Genomic DNA, 6,694 nt, shown 5'->3' with positions numbered 1-6,694 from the left:
TCTACAAAGGCTACTTCATCCGGCGGCAAGCGGCTAAATTTCTTACTGAGCATTTGAGCTCTTTTTTCCTGGCGCTCCGTATGGTGTTCGGGATGCATGTTTTTTAGCTGCGGAGATATCCATAGCCTGTCCCGTACAGCCATGTCTGTTTCAGGTTTTGTCTGAGCGCCTCCCCAAGTGTCGATGCCCAGTTTTGCTAGAATAGATCTGCCTGCGGCGGTTAGGCGGAGCCGTTCTACCTGTGAAGTGCGCACCGCTTCCGCGATCTCATCCCATGTGTTATGGATGCCCAGTTGCAGGAGGCTAGCGGTGGAAGTACAGCGCGGGAGTCCAGGGGCTCTTTTAATACTTGTGCGGATGAGGCTGTCTAATTTCTGTCGTTCTGCTGCCTTAAGGGGTAAGTATGGCGTAGAATAGCTGATTCGACTAATGATAAATGCCTGGATTACGCGCAGAAGATTCTTTTCCTTTAGTCCTCTTCCTTTACTCGAAACTCGGCGGATGAGGCTATCTGTTTGAGATACATGCCGCTCAAGCCTCTTAATAGTTTCTCCGTTGTAGTCATTATCTTGAAGAAGGAGACCTAATATACGGATCTGCGATACCTGGGGAACTTGATGTCCTTGTACCGAAATCTGTATATCCACTTTACGCTCGTTCCGCAGGCACCGTGGATTGTAAATGAATTCTGATTTTTCCGGCGAGCATGCAAGTCCACGTTCTGCTACAAACCGCACGATCGTGTCCACCGCCTCTTGTAGCGTGTGTTCAATTACGGCATCGCTACCCAGGCTGATCCATAGTGTAATGTCAGCATAAATACTAAAATTTAAATGAGGGTAACGTCTTAGTTGTTCTGGTAATTTTTTCATTGCTACGTTGAAGAGAAGAGGCGAGAGTACCGAGCCCTGAGGAGTACCCCTACTGCCCAGAGGGAAAAGTGATGATGTGCTATCGCGGAATTTAAAGCGGGCACTACGCCCACTCAAAACGATTTTGATATAGTTATACGTTTTTGTCCCTACATTCAATGCTGATAGGCCGTCCATCACTCCCTGGTGCGAGATATTATCAAATGCCTTCTTTAGATCGAGGCCAAGGATGGCCTTCGCGTCTTTACTCTTGGACCGGATAATGTCATGTTCCAACTGTACCATGAGGTCCTGAGTTGAGAGATGAGAGCGGAAGCCTATCATTTCCCAGGAAAAGGTCTTGTCTATCAATATATTTGGTGAGCCTGGTTAGGATAACATGCTCTAGTAGCTTTCCCAAGCATGATGCTAGGGATATTGGCCGTAAATTGTCTATCCGAAGTGGCTTACCAGGCTTGGGTATGAGAATAATGTCAGCCGTTTTCCACTGCTGAGGTATTTCCCCTTTCTCCCTGCACTCCTGCATAAGCTGAGTTAGTGCGGCTACCGATTGGTCATCTAGGTTTCGCAGTATTTTATTAGTGATACCATCTGGGCCCGGTGCCGTGTTGGTTCTAAGCCGAAGAATCTCTGCTCTTACTTCTGCCGTGCTAATTGGGGCATCAAGCTCATCATTGGCGTCCCCTAAGTAATCTGGAAGGGGCATCCTGCTTGTATCGCCAACATACAAGTCTTGCAACTATCGAAAGAACTTCTCGTCATCTCCTGGAAAGGAGTGTCTAATCTTCATGAGGTTAGTGCCTACTTGAGCTTTCGAGCTCTCAGGGTCCAGAAGATGACGAAGAAGTCCCCAGGTCTTAGGCATGCTCATATTATTATCCATGTGTTCGCATCGATCCCCCCAGTTTTGCTCGCATAGCTTGAAAACGTAATCTTCAATGGCCTTATTTGCCGAGCTATCTTGCGCCTTAGTTTACGATTCCACCGCTGCCCCTTAAGTCTCCTTTCCATTCGTTCATTTGCCTCCCACATGCGGAGAAGACGACTATCCACTAAATCCGGAGCGTTAGCGTCATCGAGATATTTAGTTGCTGCCTTGCTAACCCTAGAGAGCCGCCATTACCGAGCTGCCGCGGCGAACGCTGCGGCAGAGTCACTGACGCCGACGCCGCACATCTACGGCACGGCGCGGGAAGTAGGGCAGACTCTAAGGAACATGGAGATCGTTGACGGAGAGAATATAAGCCCCGAGGATATGATACAAGGCTCATGGTTCACCGTGAGGAAGTCGAAGGCGCTACCCCTCGAGATCGCGGAGGCGCAGACAGACCAAGGAAAATGCGACACGAAGCAAACATCTACGACGAAGGCAGACGCTTAGCACGCCAATCAATAGAGACGCTGCGTACGCATTTGCCGCCGTGCACGTACAAAATCATTCTGCGGCCGAGAGGCGGCCTAACAAAATTGCTACAGGGTGGAGAAGTGACCGCGATAGACGCGGTGAAGATGGCGGCAGGACTCGATCCCTCCAAAAATAAGGACGACGTCGTTGTACTCAACCACAAGCAAAACTCGATTATGGTTGGCACCAGCCAAAAAGAGATGGCAAAGTATTCAAAAATTACCCACATCCCCTGCGTAGAAACTCGCGTCGACACATTTGCTTACTTAGCGTCTCCTGAAAATTGTGGGAAAGGCGTAATACATGGCATACCTCTATACCACTCCGTGGAGTACATCTTGGACATGTTGAATTGCCTCAACAATCCTCGAGTAGTTGGAGCCCGGAGGCTTGGAAAAGACTCCAAGACGGTGCTTATACTCTTCGAGCAAGCGGAGGTGCCCCGATGGATCTTCTATGGAGGCATGCCTCTGACGTGCCAACTTTATCGCAAGAAATATGAAGTTTGTGAATCGTGCGGGAGACTTGGACACCGTTCAGATGTCTGCCCGGACCCCGACAACATAAGATGCAGGGGGTGCGGCATGGAGCTCCCATCACAGGAGCATCGCTGTGAGCCAAAGTGCATGCTCTGTGGGAAAGACCATATTCTCGGAGACAAGAAGTGCAAGGAAATGTATCGCACCCCGCATCACGTTAAGAAGGAGGCATGGGACAAGCTGACTCAACAGCAACAACAGCAACATCAACGGCCGCAACCTCAAGACCAACCCCCGACGGGTCGGCGCAGCAGATCAAAAAGCAAGCAAGGGCGAGAGTTCAAGGCCAGGGACGAATCCTTTCCCCGGCTAGACGGCAAGAAAACGGAACTGGTGGAATGTTCCAGCTCACGGGACCCGGCGGACGCCTGGCGGCGGAGCAGCAGCCAGGAGCAGCAGGGGGTGAGTTTCAGATATGGTCTCCGAGAAGGAATTGGCAAAACTAAGAGATGAAAATAGACAGCTTAGAAGCATGCTACAAAATCTTAATGGGGTAGTAGATTCCCTTCGAGGTCAAATTCAAAATCTGCAACAGCAGGGACAGTCCAGATCTGACACAGCCGCTAATCTCAATATCAGGCCCAATACGCAGAGCGCTAAAGAGGATAGCATGATCACTGACACGGCAAGCCCTCCACCTGTAAAACGGAAGGTACGCGAGGATCCCTCCGAGGAAAAGTCAGTAGAAGAAAGGGTGACCCGAATTGAGGGGGCGCTAGATTCGATGGCCGCCTCCCTAAATCAAATCACCTCCCAACTCCAGATGCTTGTGGGGGCAGTGCAAAAACAAGCTGAAGAGTCTCAAGTACTCCGGAACGAGCTGCTAGGCATCAACGACTGGCAGCAGAACATCGAACAGACCCTTGCGAGTAAACATGGCTCGCAAGGCTAAGTATGAGATATGGCAGTGGAACTGTCACGGATTCCGAAGGAAACGGCCGGTGCTGCAGCAGTTCCTCACAACGATAGAACATGCGCCTCTCGCATCAGCACTTCAGGAAACCGGGGGCCCGGCTAAACTTTCGGGATACCAAGCATTCCACAGCGATAAGGGGGAGCGGGCGGCAGTGACAACTTTAGTTAAAAATATATGGCAGCAGTACAACACGACCTCGCATCGCCAGAGATAGAAAATGTTTTTGTGGAGATTATCCTGGGAACCAGTCCTAGGGCCAGTATCTTCCTCCTCAATATTTACAGCACCGAGGCAGCGCAAGGCCAGATTCAGGACTTTGCTCCGAAAAGCAGAGCAAGTCAGCGGGGAACATCAGTTAGTGATTATGGGAGATTTCAATGCAAGACACTCTGCGTGGGGATACTGTACGCCTTGCCCTAAAGGGAGGCAGTTGTGGGAGGATATACAAGACCTAGGGTGCACTATACATACAGATCCTACCTGTCCGACACGAATTGGGAACAGTGTTAGCGTCGATACATCCCCCGACCTCACACTATCTAGGCGCACCCTCAGTCCCCAGTGGAACAACACGGACATGAACTTCGGTAGCGATCACTACATAATCGCGCTTAAACTTGGGGGTGGCCCCGGCTCCAAACGTCGTGCAAAGCCGGCGGTAGTGGAATGGGACACATTTCGGGACAACAGGACAGGCGACAATGAATGGAAGATTGCGAAAGCAAGGCGCCGCCGCTTGGCTGTAGCAGATCGTTCCAGCCTCGCCTTATACGCATCATTCAACATAACGTAAGGCTGCGCCCCGACTACTGCGAGGAGCCGAGCCACAGCCCCATTTATCCTCCTAGCGTGATGGATGGATGGATGGATGGAATATAGGAGCGTCCCCTTTGAAACGGGGTGGTAGCAGTAGCTATCATGCTCATTTTTCTCCCTATATCTTAATTATTGATTTAGAATGGTTAACTGAACCATAATTCTATTTATTAAATTTTGTTCCTACATTACTAACATTATGTCACTTCTCTGCTTTTAAGCCACCAATCTTCCAGTCGTTTTTTGCTAGTTTCCACCGCCGGTTTATTCACCCGGCCACTGTTATCTCTTAACCCCAGAGCTTCAGGAACAGTGATTGCGCCGGCACCAACTTCCGGATGGATACCATTACATTCGAGTATAATATGGTCAATTGTTTCACTGGAGTTTCCACATACAGCACATGCGTCATCTCCATCGTTAAATTTCTTTTTGTAGCTGCGCGTTCTAAGGCACCCTGATCTAGCTTCAAAAAGTAGGGCACTACCTCTTGAGTTATCAAAGAAATCTTCCTTCCTGATCTGCATTTTCCACTTTCGGTATAATTCCACACTCTGTTTCTTTTCCATCGAATTTATCCAATTTTTACCTTCTGTGTTTTTCACCTGTTGCTTAATGCTCTTTATTTCTCCGTCCTTGTTACTATCATACTTACTGGTTAGTTTCCTAGTTCTCTTCCTCCATTGTGAGTCAACGCTTTTTAGGTACAGGTATTTAAATACTTTAGCTGCCCATCTGTCACTGTCCAATTTCCTGAGGCGTTCCTCATATAATATTTTACTCTGAGCTTCCCGTACTTCGAAAGATGCCCAGCCCATATCTCCCTGTACCGCCTCATTTGTAGTTTTGCCGTGGGCACCTAGTGCTAATCGTCCAACGGATCTCTGATTTGTTTCTAATGTCGACTGTACCTCTGATTTTAGGCACAAAACCGCATTTCCGAAAGTCCGGGCACCATAACTCCTTTCCAAATACCCCTCAAAACCTCATACCTATTGTATCCCCACAATGCCTTATGCTTCATTATCCCGGCATTCCTTCGCCCTTTGGCCTTAAGTGATTGCTCATGCTTTCCAACGTATGCCAATCCTTCGTTTACCCATACCCCCAGATATTTATATTCTGCTACTCTAGGTATTTCAAGGCTTTGTATTTTAAGACCCTGATCAGTTGAGCCGTTGAAAATCATCAGACCCGACTTAACTGCGCTTAAACTGAAGCCTAAAGCGTCCCCTTCGTCTCCGCAATACTTAACTAGAGTTTGCAATTCTTCCAGACTCTCAGCTAGCAGCACAATATCGTCTGCATACATCAAACCGGGGAGGCGCTGCTCTACCGCCTTTCCACCTAATCTATATGACAGGTTAAAACCTAGGTTACTGTCTTGTATCCTCCGTTCCAGGTTTATCATATAAAGCATGAACAGCACCGGTGATAGAGGACAGCCCTGTCTTAATCCTTTGCATACTTTGACATCCTCCGTACTTCTTATCCCTTCCCACGTAATTTCTACTTTGTTATCCCGGTATATTTCCTGTAGGAACTCTATTATCTCATAACCGATACCTTCTTCTTTTAATATGTTCCACAGGAGTTCCCTGCTTACGTTGTCGTACGCCCCGTTTATGTCCAGGAAGGCCAAATACAAAGGTCTATTTTCCACTCTAGATATTTCGATGCATTGGGTAAGCACGAACAGGCTATCATCTAAGCGCCTACCATTTCTAAAGCCGTTCTGAAGTTCTCCGAGTATCTTGTTACTTTCAACCCATGCTTGCACCTTTAATTTCACTGCCTGCATGGCTAACCTCTACATAACAGATGTTATGATAATCGGCCTGTAGGATTTTATGTTGCATCTTGCCTCCTTTCCCTTTATAAATCAAATTCATTTTACTCTGCCGCCAGCTGTCCGGAATTTGCTTATTCGTTATGACTGTTTCCAGAGCTTTTAACAACGTTTCCTTACTTTTTGGACCGAGTTCATTAATCAGCTTGATCGGAATTCCATCTATTCCTGCAGATGTGTTTTTAGGAATATTTTTTCTGCCTTTTTCCAGTTTAGATTGGTCAGTTCTAAGCTGCTTTCTATTCTGCTACCTTGTGTTGCTGCCTGATTTGCGGAGATTACCCTATCGTCGCTCTT

Source organism: Amblyomma maculatum, chromosome 1, assembly GCF_055883805.1.
Source record: "Amblyomma maculatum isolate TAMU_Amacu chromosome 1, ASM5588380v1, whole genome shotgun sequence".
NCBI classification, from domain to species: domain Eukaryota; kingdom Metazoa; phylum Arthropoda; class Arachnida; order Ixodida; family Ixodidae; genus Amblyomma; species Amblyomma maculatum.
Note: the sequence above shows the minus strand (reverse complement) of the source record.